The sequence below is a fragment of the Orcinus orca genome, chromosome 16 (assembly GCF_937001465.1).
Source record: "Orcinus orca chromosome 16, mOrcOrc1.1, whole genome shotgun sequence".
Classification (NCBI taxonomy): domain Eukaryota; kingdom Metazoa; phylum Chordata; class Mammalia; order Artiodactyla; family Delphinidae; genus Orcinus; species Orcinus orca.
The window spans coordinates 17103751-17127999 of record NC_064574.1 but is presented as its reverse complement, the minus strand read 5'-3'; the positions used below and the strand labels follow the sequence as shown (position 1 = coordinate 17127999).

The 24249-nt window shown below is 43.5% G+C and overlaps 1 non-coding gene across 1 annotated transcript; it reads left to right on the top strand.

The window, feature by feature from the left end:
- Positions 1 to 11502: 11502 nt before the first annotated feature.
- LOC117202512 (5S ribosomal RNA) lies at positions 11503 to 11621 on the top strand. The gene has a single exon (XR_004484933.1). It is a non-coding gene; the product is annotated as a 5S ribosomal RNA (ribosomal RNA).
- Positions 11622 to 24249: the final 12628 nt, after the last annotated feature.

The following is a 24249-nucleotide window of genomic DNA, read 5'->3' as shown; positions in this document are numbered from 1 at the left end:
TTCTTTCGTCTCTGTTTATTCTTTTTTCTTTTTCCCTACCCAGGCACGTGGGGGGTTTCTTGCCTTTTGGGAGGTCTGAGGTCTTCTGCCAGAGTTCAGTAGGTGTTCTGTAGGAGTTGTTCCACGTGTAGATGTATTTCTGGTGTATCTGTGGGGAGGAAGGTGATCTCCGCGTCATACTCTTCCGCCATCTTCCCGGAAGCCTCCCTACTGCATATATCTTAATGATTTTATTCCCAGATTAAGAAAACTCAAAAGTCACTTCCCATACCCGCCCTCCCTGGCCCCTCCCCCAATCTAATCTATCTTCTGTCACAGTAGTTCTCAACTAAGAGCGCTTTTGTTCCCCAGGGGACATTTGGCAATGTCTGGAAATATTTTTAGTTGTCACAACAGGGGACCAACTTCTAGTTGGGAGAGGCCAGGGATGCTGCTAAACATCCTGTAATGCCCAGGACAGTCCCCACAGCAAAGAATTATTTGGCCCCAAATGTCAGTAGTGCTGAGGTGGAGAAACCCTGATCTATGTTGTGCATGGAGTCTTTTCCCCATGGAGTTGTCCTACTGGTGTAATGGTATTTCGATCGGTACCAGAGGCGAATCTATAAAGTGTCAGGAGGGGTACCCTGTCCTCTGGGTGTCTGCTCTGTTCCCTGAGATGAGCAGCCCCCCACGAGAGGCTGCATCCCTGACCTGCAGGGCAGCCAAGAGTACTGAGGTGTGCTGTCCTCAGTCGCAGCTCCGGTTGTCCTGGGTATGTTGAAGAGACTAGGTGTTCTAAAGGAGGCCAGTCTTTGGAGGGAGACCAAAGAAGGCCTGAAAGGGAGCCCGTGATTCCTTTTTATTTTGGCTGCACCATCGGGGCACACGGGATCTTAATTCCCCGACCTGTGCCCCCGTAGTGGACGTGTGGAGTCTTAACCACTGAATCACCAGGGAAGTCTCCCGTGATTCCTTTTAAATAAACTTCAAGAACTAATAAAACTCACCTTTGGTAATAAATCAGAGAAGTGGTTGCTGGGGGTGCTAGGGCTACAAGGGAACTTTCAGGGGATTATTTCTGGCACCCTGGGTCTGGCTGTCAGATGAAGAGTGTTTCCCCCACTCTTTCCCTTTTTATTCCTTAAAAAATGTACAACCATAATCCCTCCACCATCTCATTCCCTTTCCTGTCTCCCTAGAGGCAACCAATGTCCCAAAGCTGGGAAGTATCTTTCACACCCATATTTTTGTACTTTCCAAACAGTACTTTAAATGTTAAAATACCACACCATGTATATCATCCTGCATTTTCTTTTTCACTTACTATTTTTATATCTACTTAATTCATTTTAACTGCTACGTACTATTCTACTGTGTGGTACACTTCTATTTAACCAATCTCCTATTATTAGACATTTAGGTGCTTTCCATTGTTCTTCATGACAATGCTTCAGTGAACATCTTTACTTGTGCCTGTATATTTATTTTGTTGTCAGTCTGAATATTGTTTTTCAGTTGGCCCTCTTGAGTTCTCTAGAAAGACAATATTATCATGGACTAAGAAATGATACTTGTCTTTCTCCCCTATAGTTATGATTCATATCTATTTCTGGTCCTTTTATATTCTTAGGAATTTCAGAACAATAGTAAATAGCAGTGGTAACAGTAACCATCCTCGTTTTGTTCTTGGCATTAATGAGGTGGCCTCTTGAGCTTCACTGTTAAGGATGACTTGGCTTTCAGTTTGAGATAGATATTTTTTGTCATATTGAGGTATTATCTTTTTTTATCTGAGTTTATTAGGGATTAATATGAATAAATGAATTTTATAAACTAATTTCAATATTATTATGATTTGACTTTTCTAATTTGAATTATTGTAGTAATAGACTTCTAATATTTAAACAACCTTGCGATTTTTTGATGTATTATTCTTCTAACTTTTTGCAAGATTACCTATATTCTGTGTAGTATTTTTGCATATACAACATATTAAGTGTGATTAGCCTGCTATTTTCTTGGCTATATTTTAAGTCATGGTTAGAGGGTTTTTTTTTTCATAAAAGTATATTATTGAGGTATAATTTACATACAGTAAAATGCATAAATCTGAAGTGTACAACTTGATGAATTTTGACAAATATACACACCCCAGTAGCCACCACCCAGATCAAGGTATGGAACATTCCCATAGCCTCAGAAAGTTCCCTTGTGTCTTCTTCTAGACAATCCTCCGTCCCTTCCCCCAGCAAACACTTCTCTAATTTTTATCACCAGACATTAGTTTTATTCATCCATGAACTTCATATAAATGGGATCATATAGTTTATACTCTGTATCTGGCTGCTTTCATTCAACATAATGTTTTTTGAGATTCATCCAAAACATCATGTCAGTAGCTTTGCTAGCTTGTAAAATTAACTAATAAGACTTTCATGTTTTTTCATACCCCGAAGGGATTTATGTTACATGGAAATTATTTGTTCTGTGGAAGTTCAAAGTAATGCACCCATGAAATCATCTGTGGTTGGAAGCCATTTTTGGAGGTAAAACTTTGACAACTTTGTATTTTTTCCTTTGTTATTGGTCTATTCAGGTAGTCTAATTTTTCTGGAGGCAATTTTGGTATGTTATGTTTTCCCAGAAAATAATCCATTTCACTGAAGTTTTGAGAGTATTTAGCATATAATTATGCTTAGAGTCCTCTTACAGTTTTAAAATTATTACTTTCCCTTTTTGCATTTATAACAGTTATTTTTGCTCCCTCTTATGGTGGAAACAAGGCTATTTCATGAACCAACTCTAAAAGTTATCTACTAATTCTACTACTTTTCTGTTAAGTTTACTTATCAATAAGGTTTGCTTTAACTATATTTTCCAGATTTCTTCTCAGTTATTTCAATTTTCTATAAAAAAACAAATTACTTAAATGAATGTTCATTTTACCTACTTTCATGCTTTTCTGATTAACCATAAAGGCATTAAGGCTATGAATTTGCCTATGAATCAGCTTTGCTTCATCCCATAAGATTTTCTATGTGATTTTCTTTCTTTTTGTTTTTAAATAGTCTGTTTGCAGTTTTTATTTTACCTCTTTAACTCACATGTTATTCAGGAAAGCACTTAAAAATAGCAATTGGGTTTTTTGGTTTGTGTTCTAGGGAAGAAATATTTGTTATTTTGAATTCCTCACTGCTTTCTAGGGAGGAGGATGTTTCCTGTCTCTACAGGGTTCTTTGCCTGATATAAAGATAAAAAAGATAAAAGATCTTATCAAAATATAAGAAAATTAGAGAAACAGACTAAGAGATCCAACAGCCAAATAATAGGAGTTCAAGAATGAGAAAATACAGAAAATGAAAGGGAAGGCATCATAAAAGAAGTAATTCAAGAAAAATTGGTAGAATTGAAGGATGTGGAATTGTGGATTGAAAGGATCACTCAAATGCTCAGTAAAATAGATCTACACCTTTGAAAAGATAACTTTTTTTAAGGATGGTGAAGCTGAAGTTTCTGGTTGATGTAGAAGATAATTGATTTCATGTCAGTGGTTTCATGTTGAGAAATAGATATTATGAAAGAATTTTGTTGACAAGGATGAGGCTCAGAGAGGTTAAATGAACTGTCCAAGTTCATAGAGTTTGCAGGTGGCAGAGCTGGGATTTATATAGAGGTTTCTGATCCTCTTGGCCTGTTCCTTGCAGTCACCTGAAGGTCACAAGATGGCTGTAGAAGGAGAAAGCATAAAAAAACAAAGGACCTGGGCTAGCTGAGTCTGCCCTGCCTTTAGTGACATTTCACTGAAGTCCAATCAGCAATTTCTTCTTACATATCATTTGATATATGATGCTATGTGGCCATCCTTCTTGACAAAGGAAACTAGGAAAGGTAACATTTTAATTTGGTACCTTGCTCCTCTAAATGAAACCAAAGTTCTGGTAGGAAGAGAGAAGAAAATTTGAGTAGGCAACCAGGAGTCCCTGGAAGCCAGGAGCCAAAGCAGCCGTGTGTCCTTTCCTTTGGGCACCTAGAAGTTCTTTTTTTTTTTTTTTTTTTTTTTTTTTTTGTGGTATGTGGGCCTCTCACTGTTGTGGCCTCTTCCGTTGCGGAGCACAGGCTCCGGATGCACAGGCTTAGCAGCCATGGCCCACGGGCCCAGCCGCTCTGCAGCATGTGGGATCTTCCCGGACTGGGACATGAACCCACGTCCCCTGCATCGGCAGGCGGACTCTCAACCACTGCGCCACCAGGGAAGCCCACCTAGAAGTTCTTTACGTGGATGAATGAGGTTTTTTTCCTTCTTGGCTTTGGATGATGTGAAGTATTTTCATGGATTGAAATCAAATTTTCCATATAGTTCATATATTTAATATTTAAATACCACAGGTTGGCTGGTTTTTCTGTCCGCATGACAAGATTATTACGATGGTCCCAAATCCTGTTAAGATGTAATCTGTTGTTCTGCTAATAAAAACAAAGTGATAGCATTTAATGTTTTAAATACCCTGAAAGTGGTTATTCGTAGTTTTCTAGCTTTTCTTTTTGTGCTGTCTTCCCCAGGACCATTTCCTTTCTCCCCTTTCCCCTCTTCCCATTTCCCTCTTCCACCAATTCAACTGCTATCATCTCTTCCTGAAACTTCAGTTCATTGAATGCCAGAGAGAACCTCAGCTTCAACCAACTCATGTTGTAGATGGGGAAAATGAGGCCCAGGGAGTCAGGGAGACCTCTGACAAAGACTAAGGTCCCCTGGCTCTGCCCAACCAACCTTCTTAAAGGAAGATCAGTAATCCTTATTCAGGAGACAATACAGAGTGAAGACTCTGAGGTGGGAAAGAGATAGGGGCATTTAAGAAACCGCAAAGGAGGTTGGTGTGGCTTAAAGCACGGGGAGTGAGAAGGCAAGTGGCTAGAAGGGTCGGCAAGGACCATGGGAAGCCAAGCTATGTAGGGCATAGTAAGGATATGGGGTTTATAAGCTAGTTGAAAACCTATCAGCAGGGGATTTAGCTTAACATCCCAAAGGATCTTTTTGACCTCTTTGTGGAGACAGGTTGGAGAGAACAAGGAACTCAAAAGAGCAGAACAGTGAGGAGCTACTACAGTTGTCCAGATGAGAAATGATGGAGAAGTTGGGTTGGAGGTAGAGGTTGTTGGTTTGGAGAGAGAAGCAGCTGGATATAGAAGATACTATCATCAGGGTTTGGTGACAGATTTATCTATCAGAATAGAAAGAGGGAGGAGGCAAAGGTGAACCCTGTGGTTCTGCCTTGTGCACATAGGTAAATGGAAGAGCCCCCACTGAGCTACGGAGCACTGGAGAAGGAGCAGATTTTAGTGGAAGACCCCAAGATCACGTTTGTACTGAGGTTTCCATGATATATTCTTATGGAGATGTCAGCAAGGTAGCTGGATATATATCATGACCATGTTTTTCTGTTATTTGTCTCTAATTGGCTATTCTTAGTATATAGAAAAACTAATGTTTCATACAAATGTGTTTTGCATTAGACCATTTTACTGACATTTTTTATTTGACCTCTTAGTTTGCTGACCTCCCATTAGTTTGAATAGCTTTTCTGCTTTCTGACATATAATTATATTGTCTGAAAATAATGATAAATTGACTTCTTCCTGCCAACAGTCTTGCCTCTTTTTTTTCTTGTCCTATCACAGTGGCTATAGCAGAGATTCTCTTTTTTTTTTCTTTTTTTGGCGGTACACGGGCCTCTCACTGCTGTGGCCTCTCCCGTTGCGGAGCACAGGCTCTGGATGTGCAGGCTCAGCGGCCATGGCTCACGGGCCCAGCCGCTCCACGGCATGTAGGATCCTCCCAGACCGGGGAACGAACCTGTGTCCCCTGCATCGGCAGGCAGACTCTCAACCACTGCGCCACCAGGGAAGCCCAGCAGAGATTCTTTTATAGTTACTTTTAATCGTCAGAATGATACTGATATTTGAGCAGCCAAGAGGAAGATGATTTTGAGACAAAGGAAGCTAGAGACAGAGTAGACAGCTAGTAGACAGCTATGGCAGTAGTTTAGATGTAAAGTGATAATGTCTTTGAATAGAGTGATACTTGAAGACATAGAAAGGGAATACCTAACCCTCTTTCCCCCTCACTCACAGACAAAGAATTGTCTGGCCATTAAAAAAATGACCACAAGGGCTTCCCTGGTGACGCAGTGGTTGAGAGTCCGCCTGCCGATGCAGGGGACACGGGTTCTTGCCCCGGTCTGGGAGGATCCCACAGGCCGCAGAGCAGCTGGGCCCATGAGCCATGGCCGCTGAGCCTGTGCGTCTGGAGCCTGTGCTCCACAACGGGAGAGGCCACAACAGTGAGAGGCACGCGTACCGCAAAGAAAAAAAAAAAGACCACAAATCTTCAAATCTAAAGCATGGTTGTTGCAGTGACAGGAAATTAAGAATATCTAAACAGTAAATGTTAAAGTTGGGTACAGTATGTTCATCTGAAAAAAAAGGACAACTATCAAAATTCTCAGTTTATAAACAGTTCTGAAACAGTTGGAGCAAAGAAATGAAAGATACATATTTTTCTGATCTGTCTCCATGGTTGAAGCTCAATCCATCTTCTTCCAAAATATCTTATAACAACTACAATTTATGTAATGCAGACGTGCATGTAACATACCATTTGGTTCCCCCAATACCTTTGTGATATGGGGAGTAATTCACATTTGTCCAGGACCTGACATTTTCTAACATGCTTAGATTATCTCATTCGATGCTTATATTCTTGAGGCTCGCTCCCTTGCAATTCAGACTCCAATAAAAATCAAGCTACTTTCAGTTCTTTGAACACAATGTCCTGTGTTCCCTCTACTAAGCCTTGTGGTTCACCTTGTGCATGGCTGTTTCTCCTTCAAAACCCAGTTCAGATCCAAGGAGAGGCCTTGGTTCCACTGCAGGAAGGGAGAGGTGAGTGTAGACACCAAGGTCCCTGAAAGGATCCCAGCCAGAGGACATAGCACAAGCTCAAATATGTCACAGACACAGTATTACCTGCTGGCCTGGGCTTTACCTAGCTCCCTTTCTTCAGGGAAGAAAGAGAAAGTCCTCCTTTAGCCAAATACATTTCCTTTTCGAGCATTTTCAGGGCATACATGGGGGAACATACCCATTAAATTGCTCACTGGCCTATCTTTACCAGCCGCTTCTCCATTTGGGGCAGATGTGAAGTCATTTATCTTGAGGTGCAAGAGACTCATGGGGGTGGTGATGGTGGCTGGGTGCTGTCCCGATGGGGAATGCCCCAAGGCTCCAGAGTCTGGACAGTCTGAGGTTCTCTTGCTGGACTAGGGTTTTGGGAAAGATGGAATGTGCTTGGCTGGATCTGAAACCTTCTGCAATTAAGTGTGGTTGAATGGGAGGGGACCTTGGGTGGCCTTCAAGCTTTGGAGACCCCAAACCCAAGATACATTAATAGGACTGGTTCCTGGCACCTCTTCTACACATGCCCTGAGTTGTCCCCTCTGTCAGGCCAGGAGATTGTTGGGATATGGACCAAGTGTACTCCCTCTTTCTCACCCACAGGGCCTAGTCTTGTACCTGGAACACAGGGGGTCGTAGCAGATGTTGGTGGAACTGAAACCACAGTCAGGCCCCTCTCTCTCTTCATTGCCTCCTGCCCCAGCTTCCAAGCCATTGCTCCATAGCCTGTCATGTGACCACCTACAAAAGCAGATAAAGAATCCCAGGTGACTTTGTGGGTTGAAGAGGTTTCAAAGCTCTTGCTTTAGGAGCTCAAGCAAAACTTTTACCCTGTGTTGACAGGATAAAGCATTCAGTCAGCAAGCCTGGGCCTGCTTAGGACTGGGGGTAGGGGAGAAGGCAGGGCAATGTTGTCACTTTAATTGCATTGACATAAATATTTGATATTCAATAAATTAGATCTGGAGCAAGGAAAACATTCTTGCAAATGGATTTTTTACCTGGGGCCCAGCCCTATTAGCTGAGGAGTGGAGGGCAGCCTGCCCGAGGGCCGGTAATTAACTCAAGTGGAGCAGAACTAAGCATTTTTGACAGGCTTCCTGGTCTGGAATTAACTGTCATCTCAGAGGGAGAAAGAAACTGCACTGTCACATTATAGTTTACAAGAGGCTCCCAGTGCTGCCAGCCAACTGTTTGGTTATATCTCTCCCTCATGCCCTGAAATGCTTTTTCCCCATTAAAGAAAAGCCTAAAAGAAACTAATGATGTATTTTATATCCATGTACCTGAATCACAGATTTCACCCAAAAAGAAAACATTAGTATGGTAATTCAATTTTTTTTTCTTTTTGGCAGTTGTAATGAAACAAGATACAGTAGATGCTGTTCTAAGTCAACACTGTGATATTTGAAGATAGTACAAACTGGATTTTTTTTCTCCTCTCCATATCAGGGCTTGCCTGTAACGAGCAATAGCTAAGTCACTGTCTCTCTGCACTTTCTCCCCTGGCCCCCACCCAGTGTTGATGAAAATAGCAATTGCTTCTCAGAAAAGGCAAAATCGTTGGAGCCTGAAGCTCCTTCTAGAAGCCACTGCTTGTGTTCTTGGAAACTTCTGTGGAAACTGATACAGTGGAAATTGGCGTGCCGGACCTCACCTGGCCAGTATTGTGTTCAAGCACTTTTTTATAAGGTTGGGGAATCTCTTAGCCAGACTTAGTGTGCTTGTGTGTGTTTGCAGTGCACTGTGATGGGCAGCTGGCTTCAGAGAGGAGAGGCTGAGAGAGAGAGAGAGAGAGAGAGAGTGTGTGTGTGTGTGTGTGTGTGTGTACATTTGTGTATGTTGGAAGGAGTGAGTTGTGTGGTGAGTATGCACAGTATGCGAGTATGCACAGTTATTTATGCTGTAACCACAAGTCACCTTCCTCATCACTGAACCCCAACACTGTTTCCCTCCTGTCCTGCATTCAGTGGGAGCCTGGATCTCTTGATTTGCCCCCTTTCTGCCATCCCATTCACTCCTTGCTTCCATCTGGCCTCATTCCCTACATAGAGTTAGATTTGAAGATGGGATCATGGGGACTTCCCTGGTGGTCCAGTGGTTGAGAATCCGCCTTCCAATGCAGTGGACGCGGGTTGGATCCCTGGTCGGGGAACTAAGGTCCCACGTGCCACGGGGCAACTAAGCCTGCGCTCTAGTGCCTGCGTGCCTAAACTACTGAGCCCAAGTTCTCTGGAGCCTGCACACCACAACTAGAGAGAAGCCTGTGCGCCACAACAGGCTTGAGTGCCGCAACAAAAGATCCCACACGCTGCACTGAAGATTCCGTGTGCCGCAACTAAGACCCGATGAGCCAAATAAATAAATAAATAGAAAAAAAAACAAAAGAAGATGGGATCATGTCCCTCCCCTGCTTGAAAATCTTTCTGACTTTCTTCTTGATGCCTCAGCCCGGGTCCTTAACCTTTGCTTCTCATTAGAAGCTGAGGGACCCAGACCAGTTGGACCAGAGTCCACGAAGTTGGAGTGCAGGCAATTTGGATGCTCTGTTGGGTTGGCAGTCCCTGGCTTACAGGATCAAGCTCTACAATCTTAACCTAATATCTTAGCCTTGTTTATTAGTTTCTAACAGGTTTTTTGGTTGTTGTATCTTTAGCGTGTTCTACATATACGATTATGCCATCTGCAAACATTCAATTTTACTTCTTCCTTTCCAGTTGGGATACCTTTTATTTATTTATTTTTCTTGCCTAATTGCTCTGGCTAGGACTTCCAGTACAAGCATAACTCGGAGATATTTCAGGTTCTGTTCCAGACCACCACAATAAAGTGAATATTGCAATAAAAGTCACACAAAATTTTTGGTTCCCAGTGCATATAAAAGTTATATTTGTGCTATACTGTAATCTGTTAAGTGTGCATTATGTCTAAAAAGACAATGTACATTCCTTAGTTAAACAATACTTTATTGCTAAAAAATGCTAACCATCATCCAAGTCTTCAGCAAGTTGTAGCAACAAAGATCACTGATCACAGATCACCATAACAAATACAATAATAATGAAAAAGTTTAAAATATTGCGAGAATTGCCAAAATGTGACACAGAGACATGAAGTGAGCAAATGCTGTTGGAAAAATGGTGCTGATAAACTTGCTTGATGCAGAGTTACCACAAAGCTTCAATTTGTAAAATATGCAATATATGCAAAGCACAATAAAGTGAAGCACAATAAAACAAGTTATGCTTGTATTATGTTAAATAGAAGTGGTGACAGTGGGCATCCTTTTCTTTTTCCTGATCTTAAGAGGAAAAGCTTTCAGCTTTTCGTCATTGACTGATTTTAGCTGTGGGCTTGTCATAAATGGCCTTTATTATGTTAAGATACATTTTTTCTATACCTGATTTGTTTAGAGTTTTTATCATGAAAGGATGTTGAATTTTGTGAGATGTTTTACCTACATCTATTGGAATGGTCGTAAGATTTTTATCCTACATTCTGTTGATGTGGCGAATCACATTGATTGATTCATATGTATTAAACTATTCTTGCATCCCATTGATAAATCCTACTTGAACGTGGTGTATGATCTTTTATTTATTTATTTTTAATAAATTTCTTTATTTTTGGCTGCGTTGGGTCTTTGTTGATGTGCGTGGGCTTTCTTTTAGTTGCGGCGAGCGGGGGCTACTCTTCATTGCGGTACGCGGGCTCCTCATTGCGGTGGCTTCTCTTGTTGCGGAACACGGGCTCTAGGCACACGGGCTTCAGTAGTTGTGGCGCATGGGCTCAGTAGTTGTGGCTCACAGGCTCTAGAACACAGGCTTGGTAGTTGTGGCGCACGGGCTTAGTTACTCCGCGACGTGTGGAATCTTCCTGGACCAGGGCTCGAACCCATGTCCCTTGCATTGGCAGGTGGATTCTTAACCACTGTGCCATCAGGGAAGCCCCTGATCTTTTAAATAATCTGTTGAATTCAATTTGCTAGTACTTTGTTGAGAACTTTTGCATTTATGTTCATCAGGAATATGACAGTGTATTTTAAGCTGATACCAACTTAATTTTGATCACATACAAAAATGCTACACCTTTACTCTCCCCCATTTTATGTTACTGATATCATTATTTACATCTTTTTATAATATGTACTCATTAACAAATTATTGTAGCTATGGTTATTCAAATACTTTAGTCTTTTAACTTTTATGCTAGCATTAAAAATGATTTATGCACCACCATTACAATATTAGAGTATTCTGAATTTTACTATATACTTACCTTTACCAGTACGTTTCACGCCTTCCTATGTTTTCATGTTGCTACTTAGCATCCTTCATTTCAACTTGGAGAATTCCCTTTAGCATTTCTTGTAAGGCAGATCTAGTTGTGATGAACTCCTTCAGCTTTTTTTTTGTTTAGGAGAGTCTTTTTCTCTCATTCACTTCTGAAGGACAGCTTTGTTGGGCAGAGTATTCCTTGTTGACAGACTTTTTTTTTTTCCTTTCAGCACTTTGAATATATCATCCCACTATCTTTTGGGCTTCATGGTTTTGTTAAGAAATCCTCTTGGTCTACGGTCATACCACCCTGAACGCGCCCGATCTCGTCTGATCTTGGAAGCTAAGCAGGGTCGGGCCTGGTTAGTACTTGGATGGGAGACCGCCTGGGAATACTGGGTACTGTAGTCTTAGAAAAAAAAAAAATCCTCTTATAATCTTATGAGGGTTCCACTGTATGTGATGAGTGGCTTTTCTCTCGCTGCTTTAAAACATTCCCTCTATCTTTGACTTCGGACAGTTTGATTATAATCTGTCACATTGAAGATCTCTTCGTATTCAGCCTGTTTTGGATTCTTTGGGTATTATGGATACGGATGTTCCTTTGCCTCCAAAGGTTTGGGAAGTTTTCCGTGATTATTTCTTCAAATAATCTTTCTGCCCCTTTCTTTTTCTCTGCACCTTCTGGGATTCACGTAATGCACATATCGTTTTTTTTCTTGTTGCTGTCTTACAGTTCACGCAGGTGTTCTTCACTCTGTCTCATTCTTTTTTCCTTTTGTTTCACAGGTTGGCTAGTTTCAAATGCTGCGTCTTTGAGTTCACTGATTCTTTCTTCTGCTTGGCTGAGTCTGCTGCTGAAGCTTTTGATCAGATTCCCTGGTTCAGTTTCTTTGTTGAACGTCTCATTTTGTTCATGTATTGTTTTCCTGATTTTGTTTAGTTGTGTATCTGTGGCCTCTTGTAGCTCACTGAACTTCTTTAAGATGATAATTTAAACTTCTTTGTAAGGAAATTCATAGATCTCTACTTTTTAGGGTCAGTCACTGGAGCTTCATGTTGTCCCTTTGGTGATGTTTTGTTTTCTTGATTCTTCATGCGTCTTGTACTGTTGTCTTAACATTTGAAGAAGCAGTCCTTTCCTCCAGCCTTTACTGACCAGTTTAGGAGAGAAAGGCCTTCCCCAGTCAGTCCAGCTAGAGATTTTCGGGGTCCCTTAAGCTTTATTCTGTGGATGCATCTGCCCTACTCCTTCTGTTCTCTCTCTTTTTTTAAAAAAAAATTATTTACTTATTTATTTATTTTTGGCTGCGTTGGGTCTTCACTGCTGTGTGCGGGCTTTTCTCTAGTTGCAGCGAGCAGGGGCTACTCTTCGTTGTGGTGCGTGGGCTTCTCATTGCGGTGGCTTCTCTTGTTGTGGAGCACAGGCTCTAGGAGCATGGGCTTCAGTAGGTGTGGCACGTGGGCTCGGTAGTTGTGGTTCATGGGCTCTAGAGCACAGGCTCAGTAGTTGTGGCGCACAGGCTTAGTTGCTCTGCGACATGTGGGATCTTCCCGGACCAGGGATCGAACCCGTGTCCCCTGCATTGGCAGGCAGACTCTTAACAACTGTGCCACCAGGGAAGTCCCAGGGGTGTCTTTCTTGGCACTGAGCTATGCCACTTTGGGAGAGGGGTGACATGGGTGAAGTGAAACTGTACTTCTTACCCTTTTCAAGGCATCTTTTCTTGGATTTTTTTTTTTCTTTGAACATGGTGCTAGAATCTCCACTGGACTCCCAGGTTCCCACAGAGGTACTTACATCTGTGTATGGTTGTCAAAATCAATGTTTCTGTGGAGTTTGAGGGCTGGAATCTCCTATATCACCATCTTGCTGACATCACCTCAGGCTTCTCCTCCTTTAATTCTTAAACGTGGTTTCCTTTCTCTGTATATATTTAAAAGGGTTGATTTAAAGGCTTTGTCTAGTAAGTTCAGCAGCTGTGTTTTCTCAGGGATACTTTCTATTGACTCTTTTCTTTTCCTGTGTATTGGCCGTACTTTCTTGTTTCTGTGTATATCTTATAACCTTTTGGTTGGAAATTGGGCATTCTAAATGACATAATGTAACAACTCTGGACTCTCTTCTTCCTAGGGTTTGTTGTTTTTGCTGTTTCTTATTATTGTTGTGATTATTTGTTTAGTGACCTTCCTGGGCTAGTTATATAAAGTCTGATGATGTTTGTGGCCACTGACATCTCTTCTCAGCTTAGTGGTCAGTATTGATTGGACAGAGATTTCCTTAAACACCTAGATCCACTGTCTCCCAGTCTTTGCCACGGGACTCGGTATGTATGTTGGTGTGTGCTTCCAGTACTCAGCCTAGCTGTCTGCAGCTCTGGCTTAGCCTTCACTTCCTGGACCCTCAAAGTTAGCCAGGGGTATAGCTTAGGGCCTTCTCATGTCTTTCCTGATCATGCACACAGCGCTGTCTGTGTATGGCCTTCTTTTCAAAACTCTCTATGGAATCTCATTTCTCAGCTTAACTTGTTTGCCCAAACTTCTCTCTCCCTCAGGCAGCTACAGTGTTAAATAATTGCTGCTTATTGTTTTTGTTTTTGACAAAAGCCTCCCGGGGTGGGTGTGGGGGCTGGGAAAAGACTTCACACTGGGTGAGCTCTGAGCCAGGTCAAATAAAGAGGAGTTTTACAAGTGGAGTGGAGTTTTCCAGGGAACTGCTAGCCAGATCGAATAATGAGATTTTCTGAGAATGGAGCTCTCCAAAGCTCCAACCCTGTTCTGACTACTTCAGTGGCTGCCGGGCTGCTCGTTTTCCCTGTGATTATGGGCTGTTACTTTTCAAGGCTCTTGTGAGCTGGAGAGCAGGGAATGGGACTGGTGCAAGTTAAGATGCCACAGAGCTCACTGTTCTTATCAAGATTCATTGTTTTTCTTGGGGAAAAAAAATGCTCCCCCCCCCACCCGGTTGAGGCAAACTTTCAGTTAATTTCTAGAATTCTGAAGTAGTTGATTCTGACCATTCTTGCCAGTGTTCTCACTGCTTTTATGGAGGAGGGTGTTTTTGGAGATGCCTCCCATGCCGTGTTTTTGATGATGTCACACCTGTGTAGATAAACTTAGCATTTTCTTCTTTGTGATATCTCTTATATTTCTATGCTACTGTTAATATTCTTCTGCTAGATACCACCACGGATAGGCCTGTAGTTGAATAAAGTTGAGTTTATTGACTTATTGCAACAAGAGAGACCATACATCCTGGGAAGTGGTGAGGCACCTCCTCAGTGGAGTCACATAGGACTTATAGAATTTGGAGTTGTATCGAGTGATTTTGAGAAGATTTCAAGGAAACAAGGCTTTTCTCCAAATTGGATGCTTACTGGAAGTGGAGGTACTTCTACGACTGGATGTTTTAATAAATACTATTTAGAAAGTGGGAGGGACGAAGGGAGATTAAAGCTGTCAGTGGTAAGGAAGGAGCAGTCACCCTCATGAGCTGCGATGGGGTGTGTAGTAGGCTGACTAATGGTCGTCGTCAGAGATATCAGATCCTAATACCTGGAGTCTGGAATTCCTTATGTGGAAAAATTCCTTATAGGAAGAAACTGTCTTTGCAGATGTGATTAAGGATCCTGAGATGGGCCCTAAATACAATCACACGTGTCTGTATAAGAGAGACAAAGGTTCACACACACTGTCTGTCTGTCTGTCTCTCTGTACTTGTCCCTGCCCTGACCCCCCATGAGAAGGTAATGTGAAGACAGAGCTGAGGGAGATTTGAAGACATTGGCATTGATGACTGAAGTGATGTGGCCACAAGCCAAGGAAGGCTGGCAGCCACCGGAAGCTGGAATGGGCAAGGAGTGGAGACTCTCCTAGAGCCTCTGGAGGGAGCACAGCACTGCCTGCACCTTGATTTTGGCCCCGTGAGACTTTCAGCCTCCCGGCCTCCAGAACTGTGAGAGTATAAATTTCTGTTGTTTTAAAAGCCATCCAGCTTGTGGTAATTTATTATAGCAGCCCTAGAAAACGAACACAGAGGATGTTTGGTCATTTTTGTGTTTTGGACAATGTCCTTATTTTTGCCTAAGTTCATGAGTTGCAAGGTGAATTGTGTCCCCTCACCCACAGATTCACATGCTGAAGTCCTGACCACCCAGTATCTCAGAATATAACCTTATTTAGAAATGGCATGATTGCAGATGTAATTAGTTAAGATGGGGTCAGTCGAGTGGGCCCCTAATCTAATATGACTGGTGTCCTCATAAAAGGGAAAATTTGGACAGAGAGATACACATACAGGGAGAATACCTTGTGAAGACTGGAGTTATGCTGCCACAAGCCAAGGAACTACCAGAAACTAGGAGACAGGCCTGCAACAGATTCTTCCCTTGCACCTTCAGAGGCAGCATGGCCCCGCGGATACCCTGATCACAGGCTTCTAGCCTCCAGAGCTGTGAGACAGTAACTTTCTGTTATTTAATCCACCCAGTTTGCGGTACTTGTTACGACATCCCCAGGAAATGAATGCAGTTCAGATATGATTACAGAGTGATCTTGCTTTCATCTTGCCCGGTCTTAGTCACTGAGTGGCCTTGTCTGATGTAGGTGTTTTGTGAAATTGTTTGTTTATGTTCAACAGGAAAAGACCAGGGCTGGATGTGAGTGCCAGGCCAGCTCTCCCAGATGGCTTTGTTTCTCTTTTGTTTAACCATAAAGTCTTATCTGATAACTGTTCACTTTATGTTGTCTTTAAGGGTTTTAATTCATTCTTTTTTAAAAAACATTTAAATCTTCAATGCAGTTGGCATTTATTTTGGAGTGGAGGTTGGGGCCAGAGGCCTGCGGCCTCAAGTAGAGGCCATGAGGGTAGAAGTAATTAGAGATGTAGTTTCAAGGCTGAAATTGCTGGGGTCTGTATAGACCTGAGTTGTCCACAAGGCTGGCTTCCACTAACCTCCTCAAGCTGGTCTGTATATAGAAATAACCTCGAAGCAATCCTTCAGAGCCTTTAGGGGTCGTTTCTTTCTCCTCTTCCTTGTTACTCTTGATCGAAGGAAAGGTTAGAACATGTCTTAAGTTCGAGCTTGAGCACCTTCTCAAGACAGTCATTCATGTGGAGGGTGAGCTCATCAGCAGAAACCCCTCCCAGAGCCTCACATGCCCCGGGCATCTTCTCCATCTATTTGGATAAGTGCAGCTCAGGATCAATTATGGATGAGGTTCTATGGGAAATGAGTAAGTGGGCTGTTGTCTGCTTTGAAAAATTAATGGGAGCTGATTAATACAAGAGCACACTCCCTCTTCCTCAACTTAGGGAGGCGCAGGTCTCTGCCAAAGCTCCGGGTGGGGACAGCAGCCCCCATGCCTGTGCGGGGTCAGATTTGCTTCAGAGACTGTGTGCTTTGGAATTATCTACCCCCTTGACAGACGAGGATACTGAGGTCCATCAAAGTTAAGCAGTTTGCCCAAATAGCAAAGAAGGAAAGACAATAGTCTATTCTTTTAAAAATAAGATATATTTTTTTGGCCGCACCGTGCGGCTTGCGGGAATCTCAGTTCCCTGACCCAGGACTGAACCTGGGCCACGGCAGTGAAAGCCCAGAATCCTAACCACTAGGCCACCAGGGAACTCCCAGAAATATTTCAATACAGAAAAATTTAAACACATTCAGAGCAGAAAGAATAATATCATGTAGCCATTCTCAATATTTAGTCCCTGGAATATTTTATATGCTTAAAAATTTTTTGAGGACCTCCAAGAGCTTTTGTTTATGTGAGCTGCTTCTATTGATATTTAACATATTAGACATTAAATCTCAGACATTTAAAAATATTTATTTATTAAATCATCTAAAAATAACAATAATCCCAGTACATGTCAAAACAAATAACTTTTGTCCTTGATAATTTGTTTCTACTCTAAGCTTTTAGATGACAGTTATGCATTAGCAATTGGATTTTATGTTATTTTTTATTGTTGTAAAATATACGTAACATAAAATTTACCATTTTAATCATTTTTAAAAGTATAGTTCAGTGGCATTAAGTATATTCACATTGTTGTGCAACCATCACCACTGTCCATTTCTGGAACTTTTTCATCATCCCAAACTGAAACTCTCTACCCAGTAAGCAACAAATTCCTTTTCCCCCTACCCCCAACTCCTGGGAACCACCATTCTACTATCTGTGTCTATGAATATGACTACTCTAGAGTACCCCATATGAGTGGAATCATAAAGTATTTGTCTTTTTTGGTCTGGCTTATTTCATTTAGCATAATGTCTTCAAGTTTCATCCATGTTTTAACGTATATCAGAACTTCCTTTTTAAGGCTGAATAATATTCCATTGTATGTATATATTACATGTTGTTTATTCATTCAACCACCGACAGATATTTGGGCTGTTGTGAATAATGCTTCTATGAACATGGGTGCACAAAATATCTCTTTGAGACCCTGCTTTCAGTTCTTTTGTGTATATACCCAGAAGTGGAATTGCTGGATCAAATGGTGATTCCATGTTTAATTTTCTTAGGGAGCCGCCATACTGTTTTCCACAGCGGCTGTGCCATTCTACAGCCCCACATGCCACTGCGCAAGGGTCCCAGTTTATCCACATCCATGCCGACACTTGTTGCTTTTTGTTGTAGTTTTTTTTTTTAATGATAGCCATCCTAATGGCTGTTAAATAACTTTTTCATAAAAATTAACTATATTAACTATATAGTAAAAAATATAGTATATAAAACTATATAGTAAAAAATTAACTATATAGTATATAAAAATTTAACTATATTTTTTCCAACAAAAATTAGTGAGAAGAGAGTCATTGTTTTACATCTTGCAGATTTTTTTTTTTTTTTTAATTTTTGGCTGCATTAGGTCTTCATTGCTGCAGGTGGGCTTTCTCTAGTAGCGCTGAGCAGGGTCTACTCTTCGTGGTGGTGTGCGGGCTTCTTATTGCAGTGGCTTTTCTTGTTGCGGAGCACGGGCTCTAGGCGCACAGGCTTCAGTAGTTGTGGCATGCAGGCTCAGTAGCTGTGGTGCACGGGCTTAGTTGCTCCGCGGCTTGTGGGATCTTCCCCGACCAAGGCTCAAACCCATGTCCCCTGCATTGGCAGGCAGATTCTTAACCACTGCGCCACCAGGGAAGCCCTACATTTTGCAAATTTTTTAAATGTCTGACTTAATAGGCAGCTGGATTCTCAGATCTGCTTCTGTGTTGAATCTGTTGTCCTATCACATGCCGTGCAGCCTCTGGAAAACCCCATGGTCCGCTCGTGAGGGGAGAGGGAGAAAGACAAATGACAGTGTAGTGCTTGACTTTGCAGACCTCAGCTTTGATTATCAACTCAGGGTCAGTCTTGTTTTATCTCTTCTTCCTCCTGTGCCCCCCCCTCACCCCACTGCATCATTTTGAAGCAAATCGGTAACCATCAGTTATTAGCGACATTGTGTTGGTTGCTTTCTGCCTTGCCTTCTTAGTCATCATTACAGATCTGCTTTATTAGCATGTATGAGCATCTGGTTGTTCATCTGAGGGAAGCAGGCCTCAGGGACGTTAGGAAAATGTCCCAGGTTCCTGTCTCTGTGAGCTGATGACACGACACCCAGGATGGTGCCCAGGTCAGATCTTTATTACACAGTCTCCTAAATTTGACTTTGGACCACGAGAGCTATTGGGGCTGCTGCCTGCCTGCTTCTTTTTTCCACTGGGACTTTGGGGGAAGGCACTGGTTTTCCTCCCTGTTTCCATCTCTCACATGTGGGTGCTCTTTCAGGAGATCTTTAAGAAGTCATCTTGGCCAGGCCTTGTACCAGCTGTTGGACAGAGAGCTGAGCTGGCTGCTGCTGTGTGAAGCAATTCTGGGTAATTTCTTGGTGTATGAGCTGAGAAAGCATTTGCACTCTCCATTCTGTGGTCCAGCCCTGGGATTGAAGAAGAAACAGCTGAAGAACCCAGGCTAGTGGGGTTTGGTATGGTCTGCTCCAGTTGGAGGCAGGGACATCTCCACGCACTATAGAATCATGGCGCCCAGAGATGACAGGGCTCCAAGGTCATGTAGTCCTGACTGCCTCCCAGAAATCATCTCTGAAATACCCTACCCAAACGCTGCCTGACCTCTGCTTGTACCCCTCTCATGACAGGGAGCTCACTACCTACCTCAGCAGACAGCCAGTCCATGGATGGCACTCTCATTGTTAGAAAGCTCTGCTCTCATTGAGTAACCTTCCAGGAACAACCCGATTTATGCTGTGATGGGAAGAACCAGATGGGGAGTTGAGATTCCTGGGCATGAGATTAGGGTAACTGTGGGTAAGCCCCATCCCCTCTGGGATTTTGATTTCTTTGTTGTGAAGATTGCTGGTTTCTGGTTCCTTTTCCCACTAACATTCATATTATTTCTGATTTGGCCTCCTTTCCTCCAAGAGCAACCTTCGAGGACTTGGAGAACTGAGTCCTCTTTATTTATTTATTTGTTTATTTTATTTATTTATTTTTGGCTGCACTGGGTCTTTGTTGCTGCGCTCGGGGTTTCTCTAGCTGCAGCAAGCGGGGGCTACTCTTCATTGCGGTGTGCGGGCTTCTCACTGCGGTGGTTTCTCTTGTGGAGCACAGGCTCTAGGCACGCCAGCTTCAGTAGTTGTTGCACGTGGGCTCAGTAGTTGTGGCTCACGGGCTCCAGAGCTCAGGCTCAGTAGTTGTGGCACACGGGCTTAGTTGCTCCACGGCATGTGGGATCTTCCCGGACCAGGGCTCGAACCCGTGTCCCCTGAGTTGGCAGGCGGATTCTTAACCACTGCACCACCAGGGAAGCCGCTGAGGTCCTCTTTGAGTGTGGGCATTGCCATTTCTCCAGGTGCACGGTCTCAGCTGCCCATCCAGCCACCACCTCTAGAGACAGCCCCATCTGCCTCTGGCCCTCTCTGAGGAGGCGCACCCCAACACAGACCTCCAGGAGTTCCCAAAGCAGTCCTGCATTGCACAGATCCTGCGACAGCCCCAACATCCGTAGCTGCTTCACACACCTTCTGTTGCCTTCAGGAAACCCCCACCCCCTGCACCCAAATAAGCTGTCCTGTGACTTTACAAAGATTTTGCAATTGCACAGCCATGAGACTTCCCCTGCCTTTGCCAATATCCCAGTTGATTTTCAAATAGTTGCACCTTCCGGCAGGAAGAAGAGGGAAAAATAAAGTGGAAGAAATCCCCAACCAGGTAATTGGAGAAGAGCCAGGGCTCAAGTTGCCTCCCTAGTTTGGAAAGGGTGTGGATGTAGCCACTCCTGCCCTGGCCTGAGAGTCGTTCCAGGATGGCAGGCTGGACCATCTCCATGGCAACTGTTGTTATTGGTAACTGAATAAGCATCTCCAACAACAGCCGCTGGAGCTGCTGATGGTTTTCCCTTCTAGATGAAAGAGGAGCCAGGTTCTTTGCTGATTGATCGTAAGTGCTGGCTCTTTGCCCCCATTTTGGGATCATCAATTGATATTGGGCAAGGTGAAGCCACTCTTTAATTATCCCTCTAACCTCTGTGGCCTAAGGGGGGTGACAAACTGACCTAACATGTAGCTTCCAGCTTCCTTCTGAGATGCTGAGAAACCCACTTAAGGGCATCTGGCTAGCAAGGTCCAGAACTTGAAGCCTGACCTGTCATTCTGAAAGTCATGCTTCTGACTGCATGGCTGTTGGGCCTCGGTCCTTCTCCTCTGAGATCACATGGCAACTTTATCAGCCCTCCCTTGTGACACCATCTGTTTGTTTAACTCTTTGTGAGGGCAGGTGGCATCTCATGGTGATTCATGGGCCACCATGACGGTTCTTCTAGGTGCTGTCTCACTTGATTATCTTGCAATGGGGTCAGTGGGACCTCAAGATCCTACAGTCCTAGAATTGTAGGGAAGCAGAGAGTCATGGAGGTGAGGGGACTTGCTCAGCCAGGCCATTGTCTCAAGCTGCCTGCTTTCCCCATCACACTCTCTCTTCATCCTGGCGGCTGATGTACAGTGAGGCACAAGTGGGATTCGGAGCACTACTACAGAGGACCTTCGGGCACTGCGTTCAGTTTTATCATCTTTCTCTCTCTCTCTGAGTTCTCTTGTTTTTTTTTTTTTTTTTTTTGGTATGCGGGCCTCTCACTGTTGTGGCCTCTCCCGTTGCGGAGCGCAGGCTCCGGACGCGCAGGCTCAGCGGCCATGGCTCACGGGCCCAGCCGCTCCGCGGCACGTGGGATCTTCCCGGACTGGGGCAGGAACCTGTGTCCCCTGCATCGGCAGGCGGACTCTCAACCACTGCACCACCAGGGAAGCCCTGACCCTCATCTTTCTTGATCTCTCAGTGGCCTCTGACAGAACTAACCACTCCCTCCATCTTGAAAATGCCCTTGCCCTTGGCTTCTATGACCCCACCTTTCTCTGGTTTTCCTCTTGTCTCTCTGACTGTTCCCTTCACTGTTCCCTTCACTATTCTTCCTTTACTTGACCTCTACAAGTTGGCGTGGTTCAAGGCTTGGTCCTAGGTGACATCATCTACTGTGGCCATGGCTTCAGTTCTTACCTTTCATTCCTTTTTTATGCCTGAGTAGTATTCCATTGTCTTCTTTATCTGTTCATCTGTCGGTGGACATTTAGGCTGTTTCCATGTCTTGGCTATTGTAAATAGTGCTGCTGTGAACATTGGGGTGCACGTATCTTTTCAAATTAGAGTTTTCTCCAGATATATGCTTAAGGGTAGGATTGCTGGATCATACGGCAACTCTAGTCTTAGTTTTTTAAGGAACCTCCATACCATTTTCCATAGTGGCTGCACCCATTTTATGTAAGATGCCTTGATCATCATGAGGCTACCATGCCGTGAGGAAGCCCAAGCCATTCAGAGTCCACATATCAGTGCTTTGGCTGAAGGTCACAGCTGAGTCATTCCAGCCTAGAAGTCAGTGAGTGAAGAAGTTTCTAGATGGTTCTAGATCCCCTCAACTTCAGCCACCGAGTCACCCTTAGCCATTCATGTCTTCCCAGCTGAGGCCCAGACACTGAAGAACAGAGACAAGCCATCCTTGTTGTTCCCTGTTTGAATTCCTGACCCAGAGAAAGCATGAGCATAATAAAACGGCAGTTGTCTAGGGGGGTCTAGTATGCAGCAGTGGGTAACTGGACCAACGTTCAGATCTTACAGATGGACTTCAAGGCCTGCAGGTCTTTACCTCCAACTGACACTCCATACATCTTCTCATCTCAGGGACTGGAATGTTCTTTTATCCTTCTCCCCACCTGCTCAGCTGGCCACCACTGACTCATCTTTCAGTCTCAGCTCCAACATCACTTCTGCTGGACACCTATCTTGACCACCCAGGGCAGGTCAAGCCCATCATGGGCTTCCACCCCGTGACAAATACCACATGAACGTGATCCTAGTGACCTTTGAATCTTTTTTATTAATTCTTCCACACTGGACTGTGAGCTCCATAAGGTCTGGGCCCATGCCTGGATCCCCAGCTCATGGCAGACTTCCCGGCACACAGTTGGCATGCAGTGAACGTTCGGTAAGTGAGAGAATGGCTGAAGCTAGTGTTATCATTGGTATTGTTTGGTGGGAATATTTGGGAAGCATAAGAGCTTCTGCTATTGGTTCCACATTTACAAGGGCTCTCCTGATTAAATTTCTTACTGTGACCAGGGAGCAGACAGGAAGGAAATGTCTTGGGCTGTGTGGGTTTCAGGTGTGGTGGCATCCAGGTGGAAGAAGAGTCTTAGGGCAAGGCAGGGGTGGGGTGGTCAGGCAGGGTGCATGCTCCATGCATGGGCTCTGTATAGGGGCCTCTGGACCTGACCATCTAAAATCAGCCATGCTGGGCTTCCCTGGTGGCGCAGTGGTTGAGAGTCCGCCTGCCGATGCAGGGGATGCGGGTTCGTGCCCCGGTCCGGGAAGATCCCACATGCCGCGGAGCGGCTGGGCCCGTGAGCCATGGCCACTGAGCCTGCGTGCCCAGAGCCTGGGCTCCGCAACGGGAGAGGCCACAACAGTGAGAGGCCCGCGTACCGCAAAAAAAAAAAATCAGCCATGCTGAGTGGGGGCAAAGCTCCAGCCTGACCTGACGGAGAACTTCATTCACCCTCTCTAGGTCCCATTTTTCTACAGATGTTGCACAAGAGCCCAACAAAAGCCAACTCTGGCTTTATGGATCTGTAGATAAAGACACTCTGGAGACCAGGCAAAGCAGCCTATAAATGGCTGTATGATCCAGGCAAAATCAGCAGGGAGGGGTGCAATCTGTAATTTAAAAACAATTAACCAATTATATCCTCAATGCTTTCAGTTCTTGATCCCTTTTAGAAAGGATCTTTAGGCATCTAATTGACATATTTTAAGAGACATATTGGCTAGTTAGACATCAACTGACATCCTTATTAAATATCAATTAACACATTCTCTGAATTGATATTTAATTAGCTTGCTGTAGCTATTCTTTTAAAAGTCAATTAAATGCTTGGAATATTCTTACAAGTTGACTCCACTGATAGCGATTATGTATGAATTCCTGTCATAAGGGGTTCTTAGTTAATTGCAGGGCAAGCTGATTCTGAATATAGATTATCAGGCCTTTCAATAAGAATTTTAAAATCAATCATTAGATATCTAATGAACCCTCTTCTCATTGCTGATTGTGAATAAAAGGCACGTCCGTCTCTGGGACTGTGGGCTCTTATATTTTCATTTGATTGTGGAAACTCTATGTCAAGCAGTCCATGCCCCTGCCTCTAGGTAAAGCCATGCTTCATTTTTTAAAAAACTGTGATAAAATACACACAGCATGAAATTTACCATTTTACCTATCTTTAAGTGTACAGTTCAAAATTGTTAAATACATTCACACTGTCGTGCAACCAATCTTCAGAACTCTTTTCATCTTGCAAAACTGAAACTCTGTACCTATTAACAATAATAATTCTCTATTCCCCCTCCTCCCAGCTGTGGCAACCACCATCCTACTTCTGACTCTGTGAATCTGACTACGCTAGGTACCCATGTAAGCA